General features: G+C 45.7%; 1 protein-coding gene and 1 non-coding gene across 2 annotated transcripts in view; both read left to right on the top strand.

Annotated features, from left to right (window-relative positions):
• The window catches only part of CTNNA2 (catenin alpha 2), a 633,745-nt gene that overhangs the window by 233,861 nt on the left and 382,522 nt on the right, over positions 1–17,362 (top strand). The window lies entirely within an intron of this gene.
• On the top strand, positions 6,835–6,909 carry TRNAA-CGC (transfer RNA alanine (anticodon CGC)). The gene has a single exon. It is a non-coding gene; the product is annotated as a tRNA-Ala (tRNA).

The raw sequence follows: 17,362 nt of genomic DNA on the forward strand, positions 1-17,362 counted from the left end.
AGCCGTTGTCATTTTTCTGACTCCATTCAAGATATTATGACACATTAAAAGAGCAATTGTAAGCATGTCTACTCGGAATTAAGTTCAGGGTCATTCTATGGGACTTACTACTGGGACAGTGTCCTTAGGACATGTTCTCTGGAGGCCAGGCCTACTTTTATTGTTTCCCATGGTGGGTAAACCTGTTGTCCGGAGGCCTGGTTTACCAACACTAATTCATTTGGTGGGTAGACCTGCTGTCCAGATACCAGGTCTACCTCCTCTGATTACAATGGCAGATGTTGTCCTTAGGCCAGGTCTACCTCAATTGCTTTCCAAGTGACAACGTCAACCTGGAACATAATGCACGAAGGATGCAGTGAGACACAGATGATGCTTGGATATGAAATGCAGTCTGAGCTTTCATATTATCTTTCACTTTTGGAGGAGAGAGTGTTCCTTTTGCTCATGAGACCAGGTAAAGGTACATTGCTTGTTTGTGCACCATGCTGCTCTCTTATTCATATCATAGAATAAGAGAGCACTTACACACGCTGGCAAGAAGGTGACACCTCCTCCAATAATCTTTCAGCCCGTTTTTCAGGAACAGGCTGTAGGAGTCCCAACTATAACCATGGAACCCAAATGTGCTTTGCTCTCCGCAAGTCTTCTGCAGTCCAGACTATTTTCTTTCTGCAGCACTCAGCTTGGAAAATGTCCACCTAATTTCCTAAAGATTTTAGCTTGTTTGCACCGGGCTTTAACTCGATAGTAAATCTGGCCCTGTTATGCCTCATTTATCAGCAAAAGCATGGAGAGAAGCAGAGCGATGTGTCTCTCATTTACCGCTGTCAAAGTGATCTATTTTCTCACATCTTGGATACTACAGAATAGCTCGGGTTGCACATATTGCACAGGGCAAACGTGTCAGAATAAACGCCTCGGCAAACAAACATGGGTGTCAGGCACAACACACCTTAAATGTGGGGAGTTTCTTCCCCTCTCAGCATGGTATATGGGAGCTGAGCTGTCAAGCAGAATAACGGGAACAGTCATTTTTTACCTGTTGTTTGAGATAGGATCAGAGGAGGGCCATTTATGCATGGGAGGTTTTGCCTTGGATTAGAAGACATGAAGCTGCCTTATACTGAATCAGAAATTGGTCCATCAAAGTCAGTATTGTCTACTCAGACCAGCAGTGGCTCTCCAGGGTCTCAGGCAGAGGTCTTTCACATCACCTACTTGCCTAGTCCCTTTAAGTGGAGATGCCGGGGATTGAACCTGGGATGCCAAGCAGATGATGTACAAACTGAGCCACAGCCCCTCCCTAGAAGAACAGTTGGTTTTTACACCCCACTTTTCTCTACCTTTAAGGAGTCTCAAAGTGGCTTATGATCACCTTCCTTTCTCCTCCCCACAACAGACACCTTGTGAAGTAGGTGGGGCTGAGAGAGTTCAGAGAGAACTGTGACTGGCCCAAGGTCACCCAGCAGGCTTCATGTGGAGGAGTGGGGAATCAAACCCGGCTCTCCAGATTAGAGTCTGCAGCTCTTAACCACTATGCCGCACTGGCTGATTTACCACTCTGTAGATGCAAATTTTTCCCATCTGAGTTCTTGAAACTCAAAAATAAGCCCCTATGCAGAGTTTTGAGAATTCGGTTGGGGGGAAAAATGTGCATCTACAGAGCAGCAAGACAAAACCTTCAATACAGAAATGGCCAGGAGAGGAGCCATGCAAGAGCCTTTCCTGGCAATGTACCAAGGCAGCACAGAAGAATTATCAGTCTGTGGTCTGGTCACATTTGGAATTCTGGTCACTTTGTCTTAAAAAGAATGTTGTTGTTCTGGAAAAATCCAATCACAGCTCAACACAGTGATCTGAAGAGCGGAGTGCCTTCCCTGTGAAAAGAAGACAGAGCATTGGAGGGTTTTTTTAAAAAAAGTTTAGGCGGAAAAAAAAACTAAGGTGGGGGTGAGATAGGCATTTATATAATTATGCATGGTACAGAGAAAATGGAGAGTGAGGACTTTCCCCCTCTCCGCCCTCAAAGACTGGAATTCAGAGTTACCCAAGAAAGTTGATAACTAGTAAGTTCAGGACAAAGGATAGGAACTGGATTTTCATATGGCATTTAATTAAGCTGCAGAACTCACTGCCACGTGATGAAATGATGATCAGTCTGACTCAGTATAAGGCACACCTCCGCCAATGGTGAAGAGGGACCTGCCAACCCTAATCTGAATATCATGGAAACAGCTATGTGTGTGTTCATTGATTTGCACAAAGGTCCTCATTTTGGTGGCATCTCCTGAGTTCATGTTTTGACATAGGTTTGAAAGATTCCAGCAGATGCATGAACACCCTTCCTGAAATGACAACAGCGTTGGAAACTGCACCCCCTCCCACTTGTTATTTTGTGCATCAGCAAATGGCTTTTTATAGGTTTATACCGAAAACATGCCTTTGTGGGACGTCAAGCTGCGGGGGCATTCAGAGTATGGGTTGTTGCACGCCCATCCGGTCGCTCGAATGACAGGTTTCATCATCTTCCTCTGTACCGTCCTGTTGCCTCCACGCAAGCCGTCTTACTGAAACTTGGATCCAGCCACTCTCACCTTCTCTTCAGCTGTGGCGAAACACCGCCCACTCCCTCGCATTTTTCTTTCTCTTGACATTTAACTCGCCTGCTGCCATCTGCCATTTTGAATTGGCAGTTGCTGCATGACAGTTGCATCCAGACTGAGCTGAGAATCATGCAATGCTTTGCTGTGCTTTTATCCTGTATTTGTGGGGAATTTGCTCAAAAAACGAATATGGGTCTGGTGTGTGCCTCTCCTGTTGTATTATTAGTATTGTTGCAAATATTTTTTTTAGTGTATGCCACCTATGGAAATGGATGATTGATGATCTTTTTTTCAGAACAGGTCACCTGTTTATTTGTTTATTTAAAACATTAACTAGCTGCCTTGATTCTTTGATTTCGCCTTGATTCTTTGATTCTTCCTTAAGTGGTAGAGAAAGTCAGCATATAAAAACCAACTCTTCTTCTTCTTCTTCTTTCTTCTTCTCCTCCCTTCTCCCTCCCTCCTCCCTCCTCCCCCACAGGCACTGCCCTCAAATCTCTAGGGATTTTCCAGGTTAGTGTTCCAACCCTCTACTCAAGAGACACCCCCCCAAAAAAAAAACTGGTTCTGCAAATAGGAGCTGGCATGAAGCATACTTGGTGGTGGTGGGGTGGTGGCAGTAACAGCCACAAATTGTGGTTGGTAGCAAACCCTAGCAAATTTGTGAACCCCTCATTACAGGCAATGCAGATGCTGACTTCCAGTTGCAAACTTTTGACAGCTCTTATTACATTTGAATGTTTTACTTTGAATGAATGTCATGGCTACATCTTCCGCACGTCTTTTGTTCTATAAATGGCTTTGTATTCAATCTCTATGGCACTGACAGGTATTGATGTACTTTGTCAAGGAAGAAATATCTTCTGCAAGTAGGACTAAAAATTCAATGATTTTCAGCACCCTTTCTGAAGATAATAAAGTAATTTGTCTTCACTTGGGGATTACCGTCAAACCTTGAAGGTGGTGTGTGTGTGGGGGAGAAAACCACTTCAAATTAAAGGGAGTAGTTTTTAAAGGATAACAATTGTATTAATTTGCTCCCCTCCCCCCATGCTTCACAATAATTCTTTAATTGACTTTAATGGGTTGGTTCTCCAGTTAGAAATATTTGCAACCCCACATTTATTATACTGTACGTATGATTTTCGGTTTGATCCATTACTCAGTCGAGTCGCATTGTACAGCTTTGAGCCCAGTCTCTGGTGTTCAGCAACTGCAACCCCCCGCCCCCAGGCGTGCATGTCCCAATTCTCATGCAACAACTTTGCAGTTGCAATACCCTCTCAACAAAGAGTAACAAGCCTTATTTTGTGTCCAGGAGTTGGTGACATGAAGAAGGAGGAGGAGGAGGAGGAAGAGGAGGAGGAGTTGGAGTTGGAGTTGGTTTTTATATGCTAACTTTCTCTACCACTTAAGGGAGAATCAAATCACGGCTTACAATCACCTTCCCTTCTGCTCCCCACAACAGTCACCCTGTGAGGTAGGTAGGGCTGAGAGAGTTCAGAGAGAACTGTGACTGGCCCAAGGCCACCCAGCTGGCTTCATGTGGAGGAGTGGGGAAACACACCCAGGTCACCAGATTAGCCTCCGCCGCTCATGTGGAGGAGCGGGGAATCAAACCCGTTTCTCCAGATCAGACTCCACCGCTCCAATCCACTGCTGTTAACCACTACACCATGCTGGCTCTTAACCACTACTCCATGAGTAGACAGTGATCCATGCAACCAGTTCAAAAGGTGGCCATTTGATTTATTAATTTATTTTTTTACATACATGTCATCTTCTGGTCTTTGGCTGCTATTTTACTGTGGAAGGAGAACACAGCACAGAAATGTCAGGCACTCATGCAGGTCTAATTCTGCTCCACAGTATATGTGTGTGTGTTATAAAGTAAGTACCTTGCCCTTACATCCTTTGAGTTCTGTAGTGTACCCAGCATCCACTCTGTGTGCCATTTATAGCACAGGCAGATTGCCCACCTAGGAACTACCAGCTAGACCATAAGGGGCACGTTTCCATAACAGATGCTCCAAAAGGGTTGCCATCTTAGAGTGTCATGGGGGGTGGGGAAGCAGGTTGTAGCATCTTAGGCCCTTGAAAGTCTTGAAAGTGTCACAATATTATTTCCCCCCTTTTGTTAACAATTCCTCATTTTTATGTTTTCTGTCTCTTTATAGTTGTTGGTATGTGGCAGTTACTGGGTTACAACGAGTTTTCTTTTACAACAGGTTCCTGGGCTGCATGCCATATTCCCATTGCTAACTTTGTTTTATCATTCTGCTCTGCATTTTTTAAAAGGTTTTTGCACAGTAAGGGGAGAGGGTTATAATGAAGGAGCCTTCCCATCTGCAAGTGCTAACTAGCGCCTTGTGTTAACACCAAACCTGTTAGCGGAAGGGTATTGAGCTTACAGGGGCGGAAAGAGTCCTTGCCATTCTTTTTTGTTGGATTACATCATTTGCTACATTAAGTTCATTAGGAATATTCAGTAGCAAATAAAGGCCAAGGGAAATGGACCATTTTTCTTAATGAGTGATGAATGGTGTGGAGGCCATTTATTTCATTAGGATGAATAGCTAATAAAACCACAAATTAGTTTCTTTGACAACCTGTTAAAAATGTGTGGCACTGAGGTTTTGTTGTTGTTGTTCAAGTGCATGCATATATTTGGGGGAAATCGCTGTAGATGAATGCAACTCAAAATTATTGAAGCACACACACATACGCATATAAGATTTTCTAGGTAACATCCCTAATAGCTCATACTGGCCTGACCTTGTCAGAGCTTAGAAGCTAAGCAGGGTCAGTACTTGGATTGGAGACTACCAAGGAAGACCACCAAGGACTCTCCTCCTCCTCCTCTAAGGGAGCTGTGACTAGCCCAAGGTTACCGAGCTGGCTTCATGTGGATAATTGGGGAAACTAACCTGATTCACCAGATTAGTGTCTGCCGCTCATGTGGAGGAGTGGGGAATCAAACCCAGTTCTCCAGATTAAAGTCCATTGTTCCAAACCACCACTCTTAACCACTATACCACGCTGACTCTCTGGGAGCCCTGACAATTATGGGTTGATATATTGTGGGCTTTGTCCTCAATATTCTTTACCATGTGATATGAATATCCACATCAGCTGTTTCTCAGAATCTTGTTTCCAGAGTATGGCCTGGCTCAGTTTATTGTTGACCTCCGATGATGCTGGCTCAGAGTGTTTTTCTTCCATGATCTTTCACTGGGTACTGCTCATCCTTAGAGATAATTTGGATCATAAGAAAACACAAGTTCAGCTGCAACGCAACTGTCCTGTCAGCTCTGAGTCTGTGGAATAAAATCAGGTTTTTTTAAATTAATCGAAGCTCGGAAAGCTTGTCATCACCTGACATTTTTTGTGTATGTAAGTCATAGAAGAGACCACCAGGGTCATCTAGTCCAACCCCTTGCACAATGCAGGAAATTCACAACTACCTCCCCCCCCCATACTCCCAGTGACCCCTACTCCATGCCCAGAAGATGGCCAAGATGCCCTTCCTCTCATCATCTGCTTAAGGTAATAGAATCAGCATTGCTGACAGAGGGCCATCTAGCCTCTACTTAAAAACCTCCCGAGGAAGCCTGTTCCACAGAGGAGCCGGTCTGACTGTTAGAAAATTCTTCCTAATATCTCGATGGTAACTCTTTTGATTTAATTTCAATCCATTGATTCTAGTCCGGCCTTCTGGGGCAACAGAAAACAATCCGGCACCCTCCTCTCTATGACAGCCCTGAAGTCTGAAGGAGGAAGTCTGGATGTGCTTTCCAAATGCCATTAATCCTCACAGGTGTAAAAAGGTTACAAACTAGATAGTCCTACCTGCTTAAATTCAGGTCCCTTGTTTGTCAAAACCTGCCTTCCTTAATGTCACCAGCAGTAATGGACAGCAGAGACTTGTGATCTGGGTGATTGGAGGGGCATGTTAACCTGTTCCCTTAGGGAAAGTCAAGCAGAAAAATAAGAGTATGCGTCAAGGGGATATACTAGCTTATGTGTCCCAAACCTTTGGTATTTGCAGGTGCCTTGACATTTGTTGCTATAGGAGAAGGGTTTTTTCCCCTCCTCATCAAGGGCACAAAAAACCTTTTTAGTTCTTATTCGTCAAGCTTCTTGCAATATATCCCAGCGGCATCATCTTTTATAGACCCAGAGGATGAGGTTCATTTTTTTTTTTGCACATCATTTACATGGAGATTAGGGAGGGTCTGTGGCTCAGTGGTAGAGCATCTGCTTCGCATGCAGAAGGTCCCAGGTTCAATCCCTGGCATCTCCAGTTAAAGGAACTAGGTGATGTGAAAGACCTCTGCCTGAGACCCTGGAGAGCCGCTTCCAGACTGAGTAGACAATACTGACTTTGATGAACCACTGCTTTGTTTTGGGTTTTTTTTTTTTTTTTTTTGGTATGTTTTTGGCGGTCCAGGGTATCTGTAACACTCTCTTCCAATGCCACATTTCAAAGGAATCTACTTTCTTCCTATCAGTTTTCTTCATTGTTCAGCTTTCATACCCATACATAGTAATAGAGAATATGATGGCATGAATTAACTTGATCTTGGTTACCAGTGACACATCCTTTTCTAGCTCCTTCATGGCTGCCCCTCCCAGTCTCAATCTCCTTCTGATTTCCTGGCTGCAGTCTCCCATTTGGTTGATGATGAAGCCAAGGAATAGACAGTCTCAAACAATTTTAATTTCCTCATTGTGACCTTAAAGTTGAGCAATTCTCCTGTAGTCATTACTTTTGTCTTTTTGATGTTCAGCTGTAGTCCTGCTTTGGCACTTTCTCCTTTAACTTTCAGCAGTAGTTGTTTCAAGTCTTCACTATTTTCTGCCAGTAATATAGTATCATCGGCTTATCTTAAAATGTTAATGTTCATTTATTAGAATGTTTATAGTCTAACACTCCTGCACACAAGGTGGTTCACAAGAATGTAAGAAATGATTTTTAAAAATCCAGCCATTCAATACTAAAAGATCACTTAAAGCACAGTAACAAGAAAGTAGATAGCTCAGTTAAATCACCCATCAAAACCACTCACCATATACTGTAAAGGTTAAAAGTCTTTTTGAAAAGGAAGGCTTTAGGGCATTGGTGGGGGAGAGGAGCTGTCAGAGGTTGTCTATCTTAGCTCTACAGGGAGTGGTTCCATAAGGAAGCTGCAGCTACAGAAAATATCCTGTTCTTTGCCAATACTGATTTAACCTCACAGTGAGAAGGACCACTCAATGATGCTCATTTCTGAGATCTCAGTAGGACAGTTCGTTCACTCAGAGAGGGGTAATCATCCGGTACGTGGATCCTAAGTCATGAAAACCTGTCTATGTTCACACTAGAACTTTGAATTGGCTCCAGAAGGAAATTCTGCAGCTGCTGTAGTATCGGCTGAATGTGATCTCAGCAATTTACCCCAAAGAAAAAGTGGAAGAGCCGTATTTTCCGGCGTACAAGACGACTGGGCGTATAAGACGACCCCCCATTTTTACAGTTAAAATATAGAGTTTGGGATTGTCCCGAGTCCGCGACCTAGGGCCGGCCCTCGGGACTGCGCCCCAACCCCGCGGCCGCCCCCAGACCTCCTGGAGCGGCCCAACCCGAGTCCGCGGCCTGGGGCCGGCCCTCGGGACTGCGCTCCAACTCCGCGGCCACCCCCGGTCCTCCTGGGGCGGCTCAACCCCCGGGGAAACAACACCACTTACCGGGGAGGGAGAAAGAGGGGGCGGGGGCGGCTGGACGAGCTGGCAGCGCGCCGGGAGGCGGGGCTGGCGGGAGGAACAGGAGGAGGCCGGGGACCGACCTCCCGGCATGGAAGAGTGTGTGCCGACCCGGCCCGGCAGGAGCAAATCCTGGAGGCGAGGCAGGGAGGGAGCCTCCCCGGGCAGCGGGAGCCCCGCAGCCAGAGACGCTGGCTGTAGCCAAGGCTCAGCCCCGGGCTCCGGCGGGAGGGTGGGAGCCCGAAGCGGCGGGACGTGGCTCTCGGGGGGAGTCGGTGAGGGGAGAAGGCAGCGGGGAAGAAGAGGGGGACGGGGGCGAGAGTAAGGGCCCTCGAGAAGGGTGAGGCTAAAGGCGAGGGGAGGACTGAGCTGACGGCCCGCGGAGGGCGGGGCTAAAGGAGGGTTTGGAGGGGAGGGAAACCCATAAAGACAGAAGCTGAAGCGGAGGCCGGGGAGGAAAGGGGGCATGTTGGGTGTGCTAGGCGGCAGCCAAAACACCCTGTGCCGGGAGAAGAGAGTGGCCACCCCAGCCCCGGCCAGCCGGCCAGCCAGCCGCCTGCCTGCCTTGCACTGCCGCTGGAGCGCAGCCGAGCACCTCCCTCCGTGCACCCCAGCGTGCCTGGCTCTGACTCCGAGCCGGGCAGTGAGCGCCCTCGCCAGGCTCGCCTCCCCTCCCTCCTCCAGCGGACATGGACAGAGCGGAGGCGGCTCCCCAGGCAGATTCTCCAGTCTGGCTCGGAATTCAGCATCCGGCGTATAAGACGACACCCGGCGTATAAGACGACCCCCGACTTTTGAGAAGATTTTCCTGGGTTAAAAAGTAGTCTTATACGCCAGAAAATACAGTACTTGAAATGTCATGTTGGTCATTTATGCATGGGGGTTTTCCCTGAGGTTTGTTGCTGGCTGGACCCACAGTTTCCTGTTGGGAATCTATGCACCAGCAGTCTCCAAGCTCAAATCAAGTCCCCGCCCCTTTAAATGCTGTTTTTTAATTGGCTTACTTGTAGTGCTTACTGTGAGAGAAAATTCCACCCCCCCCAAACCCAAACCCAATCACCACATAAAAAAGCATTTTAAGAACAACAACAACAAAAATGCAGCAATCTGAAAGGGGGGGCAAGAAATCCAAGCTTGCTTGTGCTCAGAAAGAGCTCTGAGGAAGCAGGAAGTATTTCACTCCCCACCTCTGGACATGCTGCTTTGTAATTGGCAGTGAGCAAAACCAAGCTTGTGTGTTCCGCACTTTACCTTATGCATGGGGATTTCACCCAGGCTGAGCTCAGGGGAGAGGGAAGAACTGGGTTAATAGAGGAATGGGAAGTCCCGGGATCTGTGAGGGCTGGCAGCGAGGCCATCTCTAATGAAGGGAAAACTCATGCATCACTCCAAGGAACAACTGAGACAGACTGGGGGTGAACATGAGTGCAAGTACCCATGCATAAACGACTGTTGTCTTCAATGGTAGTCCAACACAGAACACATTTTGGTTACAGACTTATCCTCCCCGTTCTCCCTGACAAGGTTAATAGCAGCCCATGTACCAAGCTAGAACAAGCTGAGTTTTCATTGTACTACAGCAATCATCTAGTTAGGTCTCAGTAAATTCTCCCAGATACATCCTCTTATCTACAGTCAACTTATGTAACAGAGTGATCTTCCTTTTAAAGGGGCTGGTGTTAACCCCACATCAAAGTAGGATGGGATTTTCCTCGAGTTGTAGCATCCCAACCTCTTCTGGTGGATTGATCGCTGACCATGTAAATAACAGACATTGCTACACAGTCTGCCAAAAACATTTTAAACCACATGCAAAGTCTTTCCCCACAAACCTGGCAAGGCATAGAATGCCTCATACCTACTCGAGAGGTGCACACTAATAAACTCTCTGGCATCACCAAAAGATCCAGCAAAAAAGAGACTCGTCCCAGGACATCACTGTCCCTGGACCAATGTGGGCTGGTGGTACTTGGTCCAATGAGAGCACTTCACCTTCATCACACCCTAGCCAGGAGATGGCTGTCAAGTAAACATTTCAGACCCCAATCAGTCAACGTTGAGGAGGTAAATGCTAATGCCTCTCTTCCCCAATAACTGGGGCATCTGCTTGGCATGCAGAAGGTCCCAGGTTCAACCCCCAGCATTCTCCAGTTTAAGAACATAAGAAAGGCCATGCTGGATCAGACCAAGGCCCACAAAGTCCAGCTGTCTGTTCACACAGTGGCCAACCAGGGGCCTTTAGGAAGCCCACAAACAAGACGACTTCAGCAGCATTATTCTGCCCGTGTTTCACAGCACCTAAGATAATAGGCCTGCTCCTCTGATCCTGGACAGAATAGGTATGCATCATGACTAATAGCCATTTTTATGAGTAGCCATAAATAGCCCTCTCTCTCTCTTTTTTAAATTTTTATTATATTTTCCAACAGAAAAAATACAACAGAAAAAAAGAAAATATATATATATATAACAATATAGAAAACTATGTAATAAGAATGACATATATGTAAAAATTTTAAGAAATAAAAAACCCAAAATACATTCTTTACAATCTTATTACCTTTGCTCTACCATTTTAATTCCCACCGCCCTCCACCAGTGTACCCTTAATCCCTCCCACCACTGTGTTGAACTTCTGGAGAAGTGTCTAAGCAGTTTATTAATTCAATATTTTAACAATAATCTAGACTACTAAAAATTGAATCTACAACTCGTTCACTATATTAATAAAATTCGTTTTTGCCAGCTTGTCCCAATATGCGAAGGCTTTTGACCACATCATTTAAAATTTTTCCACATCCTTCCCATGAAAACCTCCAGACTAACAAAGACTACAGTCCACAATAGCCATGCGGATTAGCCTTGGATTCCACATGTTAACAGATCACTTCAGGATACAATGGTTCCACATTAACATACCACACCCTCATTAGCACATTATCTTGATACTTACAGGACAATGATTTACACATTACCTTTAATACTTTGCAGGACGACTCAGCTCAACCCAACCCCCTTCTGACTATATATTACTCTTCCTACACACTTGACACTGAGAGACAAGGTCCTTCAGTGTTACTCCTCTGAAGATGCCTGCCACAGCTGCTGGCGAAACGTCAGGAAAGAAAATACCAAGACCACAGTTACACAGCCCGGATAACCTACAAGAACCAAAGAATATGGGGTGGTTAGCTGGCTGGCTAGGTGTGTCCTGGTTTTCAGAAGTTGTATTGCTGTTTGGAGTCAGCTTTCTCCCTGCCTGCCTCCTATCATTTCAGCCGGTGTACTTATAAATAAAACATATTACAGAAACACCGGTTTCAGTAATCAGACTTCACTTCACACTTCCTGAGTTCAATCAGTACCTGTGCTGGATTTCAGAACAAGACAGAAATTTATATGGAGTACAAGAGTCCTGTGAACTAATTCTAGCAGTGCATTCTTGCACGGAAAGATTCATTTCTTAAGTTTATGGTGTGTATCTGTTGCCCTAGCTTGGCTGTGGTAGTCGAAGGCATATGCAGATTTGTGCATCTTTCCTAAATTTACAACACTTGGAAAAAAAGATAATTACCTTTGAAAATTTAAAGATAAGATGTGTTAATTAGTTTTTGAATAACAACTGTTTAAACATTGAACTGTGCATATATCAGCCATTTACTCCTCTCTGTGGTTTAACATGTCTAATATTTGACCTCTGAAGATTGGTTTCTGAGCATATGTTGAACATCTTTCTTTTTCCCCCCCAATATCCATGCCTTAGGCTGTGTTTAGAGTTCACTCATATTGAAAAACAAAACAAAACTAGTCAGTCATTTTTTTTACAGTATCATTATATAGTCCTTTATCCATCTGCATTTTGCTATTAAATGAATGACATGGAATCTTTAGCAGCAGATATGTGATATCCATTATCTTGTCCTTGCCTTTGAGAAAGCTCATCGGGGGGGGGGGGAGGGGAGAAGGGATGAGAAGAAATGAAATTATGTTGTGAATAAGCAAAGGTGCTTTTGCAGGTATAGATGGAGGGTGCACAGAAATAGCTGTAAATAAATTGAAGGGTGTGTAAACCAGTGAGGGAACTTTCTCAACTTTACTTGGCTTGCTCCTGTATGTCAAGGATTTAGCTTCTGTGATGCATAGGGTTGCCAGGTCCCTCTTCGCCACCAGCAGGAGGTTTTTGGGGTGGAGCCTGAGGAGGGTGGGGTTTGGGGAGGGGAGGGACTTCAATGTCATAGAGTCCAATTGCCAAAGCGGCCATTTTCTCCAGGTGAACTGATCTCTGTCTGCTGGAGATCAGTTGTAATAGCAGGAGATCTCCAGCTAGTACCTGGAGGCTGGCAACCCTAGTGATGCATGACCTGGTAATTTGAGATCAGAATACCACAATGCACCCCATCCCTTTTGAAGCATGCTTGGAAACTGTGTCTGGTTCACAGTTCAGTAGCTAGACTTTTAACTAGTGCCCATCATAGAATTCTATGACACTTTAAAAACACCATCTGGTTTCTAGGGTGAACTCAGAGGATTGTTTTTGACCTTTGAAGTCCTTTATGGGGTTTATTCAGGAGTATACTGGGTGGGGGCACTCCTCATATGCTCCTCCCTGTGCCTTAGGGTTATCTAGGGTAATGAGACAGCAGGGGAAAGTCTGCTGCAGTACAAGACTGTGTGTTGAGTCAGTGGGGGGAAAGTCATGGTAAATGATAAAGGGGACTGGATGGAACCGCTGTGCTCCTGTGCTCCTGACTCTGTGAAACTACCAGATAAGCACCAAATGTTGACGTGTCACAGCATGGAACTAGGATAAAAGTTCATTCCCCAGTACAATCAGGGCTCAGTCTTTATGCTTGTTAAGGCGGCTGAGCCGCAGCTGCAATAAAACTGTTTTCTCGACTAATGGTCTCAGGTCTCTCTCCTCCACGAACCCCCGTTTTGCCGCAACAGTAACCTTGCCATCAGAAGGGCATTGAGAGGTAACCAGACCAGGGCCTTTTCTGTGGTGGCACCTTTGTTAAGGAAATTCCTTTTAGAAGATCTCTCAGATCAGATGGTGTTCAAGAAGTCCTTTCAAGCCTAGGCTAAACTGAATTTGTGGACCATATTAAGTGTGATGGTTTGGGATTGTATTTGGATTTTAGTGCTTCTGACTTAAAGAGATTTATGCAATATTTTGTATAGCTTTTCAGTGAGAACCTGCCAGTGAAATAATGGATTTAGAGCTGGGATGTCAGTGGTTATTTTCCATTTGCGAGTGTGTTGGGGGGGGGGGGGAGAAGAGAACTGGTCAATGGGCTCATTATATTTTGATGTGCTTTAGACTGGGGCATTATCTCTCTTTCTAACATAAATCTGGATAATCTAACATAAATCTGGAGTATTCATGCTCATTTTTATTCAGTTTAATAGGGGCACATAATTTGTTTTGTCATGAACATTTATCTGTAAGGTAGTAGATATGCTTTTATGATATGATATCACAATTCTGCTTCACCTGTCCCGATAAAGCCTCTAATTACTGGGGTCTAGTTGGAGATGCTTGGGAGAAAGAGGGAGGGAAAGCCGTTCTGAGGGCACAGAATGCAAGACATGTGCATTGTAGGATGGGACTTTAAGGCAAGCGGATTTCCTCCATTGATCTCTGTGTTTGTCCTCGGGTTCCATAATCCCTCGCGCTTTGTCCTCCTTCCTAGACTCACCAGCCCCCCTGTAGCCAAACTGAGAGAACTCCCTAGGGACAGCCAGCTTGGTGTAGTGGTTACGAGCGGTGGTTTGGAGTGGTAGAACTAATCTGGAGAACCGGGTTTGATTCCCCACTCCTCCACATGAAGCCAGCTGGGTGACCTTGGGCTAGTCACACACTCTCAGCCCCACATACCTCACAGGGTGTCTGTTGTGGGGAGCGGAAGGGAAGGTGATTGTAAGCTGGTTTGATTCTTCCTTAAGTGGTAGAGAAAGTTGGCATATAAAAACCAACTCCTCTTCTTCTTGTCCTCAATGTATTGCTTGAGTTTCTTATTCTTCTCTGCAGCCCCTGCATCACCATTCCAACTGATGTATATCTGACGGCTTCCCTGCAGATACATATATTCAAGCTGAGCATTTAAAACAGAGAAATGCAGACTCTCTTTTGGCCTTTTGGAAAAAAAAAAGTATGCTAAACATTAGTTAGCAGTAGTGAAGAGAATACATTTGATTGCCGCAATTAAAGCAATTTGATTCCATCAAGTCGGGACACTTTCTGTAATACGATTAAAATCACACTGGCATGCATTCAACCCTTTTACACTTCAGCAGTGTACAATATGGCTTGAAAATCTAGCAGGAGACTGACAAATTCTGTCTTGCGAGGAGGAATAAAAGGTAAGCGCAATTAATCTGTTCTTTTGAGTCCCGGGCAAGTAATGTACTCCAACAAATTTCAGCTTTTTGTTTCTGTGCAGTCTTTGAATGCTGCTCAGTTTTGCTGGTGTAACTTTGTTCCAAGGCCAAAAAAAAAAAGTTTTTTTTTAATCCTAAGGTTATTTTAATTCAGTTTCTTTTGAGAGCTTAGTCATTGCTGTTCACACAGGGCTTGTTAAAAGAGATTTAGGTGACAGCTTCCTCTGATCTGTCTCTTAAGAACATAAGAAAGACCCTGCTGGATCAGACCAAGGCCCATCAAGTCCAGCAGTCTATTCACACAGTGGCCAACCAGGTGCTTCTAGGAAGCCACTAACAAGAGGAGTGCAGCAGCACCATCCTGCCTGTGTTCCACTGCACCCAAAATAATAGGCATGCTCCTCTGATACTAGAGAGAATAGGTATGCAGCATGTCTAGTATCCATTCTAACTAACAGCAATGAATACCCCTCTCCTCCATGAATATGTCCACTCCCCTCTTAAAGCCCTCCAAGCTGGCAGCCATCATCACATCCTGGGGCAGGGAGTTCCACAATCTTGTTTACCTTCTAATCATTCCCCTGATCCAGAAACTTTACCATGGGGGAAGATGGTGTTCAAATCCAGAGTTTGATGCAAATTGTATTGGAGATAGCAAAAGCCCACTTCCACCCCCTTTCTCTTTGCTCTGTAACCCTGAGAGTGGTATTGGATACATGATTAGACCCTGACAAGGGTTTAAGAGTACAATTCTCAAAGACATTGCCTTGTGCTGTTGCCAGTGTCCAAACCCAACCAGCATCTCTATGGGTAGAATGTGAGGCACTGTGCAAGCAGAGAAGTTTATCTAGGACCATTTTGTGAGTGTGGGGCTCTGATTGAGAAGCAGGACCATATTTGCATGGACACATGTCTAAGGTTCTCATGTAGCGGACCCCATGCGGAGTCAACCTTCATATCAGTGGCTGATGGTAGACTGATTTGAAAAGTGGAGCTGTTTTCAAGGCCTGCCTTTTCAGGGGAGCAGGAGGCATAAGCTAAATGCACAAGCTGATTGTGGTCAGTTGCTTTGACGTGAGCACCAAGCTCTCATCTCTGATGAAGGACTGTCAGAAGACACTGTTGTTCTGAATACAACTAAGGAAAAAAAATACTGTGTCAAATATTTAAGCTAGAAACACATTAATGCTTCTCCGAGTGCAGGGCTGCCTGTCAAGATGATGACAAGGCAGATTTCTCAGTCTGTGAGGCCAAGAGTCACTGTACAATAGCCAAGCCGACTTACAGCACAGTCCACAAGGGGAGCTGAAAGCACTGAGGAGATGGCATGACCCCAGCGCTGGCATAAATGCCCCTTGCACTGCCGCAAGGGGCATTTTTGATGGTGCCGAGGCACTTACCACAGTGCCAGGGAGCGCCACATCAGTGCCACACATGGGCACCGACACAGCTGCATGCATTGGTGCACCTCCAGCCAAGGGCTTGCACCAGCACCAAAGGGGGCATGCCTAGGGGCGGGACTGGCATTAGTCACCTCCCTGAGACCTTTTGGCATGGGAATGCCCACATTTGCCAGCGCTAACTTATGCCAGCAAAAACATAGGCACAGCCTGTCATGAGTCAGCCTGAGGAGGCTTCCTCGGAGGAAGCAGCAGACAGTGGAAGGGAAGAACCACAGCAGGCAGAGTAGGCACGGACGGATGAATGTTCCCCAGACCTACAACCATCCAAAGCAGGGAACTCACCTGCGTTCAACGGCAGCCCTCCACAGCCTCTGGAGCAGTGATGCTGAAAGTGCAGATCATTCCTACTTGAGAGTAGAAGGAGTGCTAGGTTGCAAGCGCAACAAAGAGCACTGTCAGCTGACAGTGATGAGGCTAATGAGCCTCCTCCAGTAAGGAGTGCTGAGTCAGAGGAACCAGGTATTCCTGGTTCCTCCTAGCTTATTTAAGCAAATGCTGGCATCCAGGTGGGTGTGGGGACAACTTGTGCTACCATGTTGTGCGCGGCTTTACCTAGTTCTGAACTCTGTGCCTATGACCCTGGACTGAATGCTGACTATTCTTTTGGACTACGTTTTTACTACTTGGAACTGAACTCTACAGATAAGGCAGCTTTGACTTTGGACCACTCTTGACCCTGCTTCCCTTCCTCTGGCCCTGGGGCTTGACACAGCCCATTGAGCTTCATGCAGCGATTCCATTGGGTTTTGGGGAATGTCCCTGTTGGGTAGCTGGCCATGGTGCAGCAAGCTGATTAGGAGGTGTTTTGGCTACACCATCCCCGGCCATGGAGCATCTTACCCCCTACTCAGGATTGTGCTTCCCGTCTAGGTTGTATACAAAGCAAGTGTCAAAGGATGGAACACACAGTCCTGAGCAGATTAGCTCCAGTCAAAACAAGATCTCACTGTAAGGGCACACTGCAGGGTCCAACAGAGCAGATAACTAGCTATTGTGGTGTAGTGTTTAAGAGCAGTGGTTTGGAGCAGTGAACTCCGGGTTTGATTCCCCACTCCTTCACATGAACGGTGGAGGCTAAACTGGATTTGTTTCCCCACTCCTATACATGAAGCCAGCTGGGTGACCCTGGGCCAGCCACAGTTTTAGTAAGAACTCTCTCAGCCCCACCTA

The sequence above is a fragment of the Euleptes europaea genome, chromosome 9, assembly GCF_029931775.1.
Source record: "Euleptes europaea isolate rEulEur1 chromosome 9, rEulEur1.hap1, whole genome shotgun sequence".
NCBI lineage: Eukaryota > Metazoa > Chordata > Lepidosauria > Squamata > Sphaerodactylidae > Euleptes > Euleptes europaea.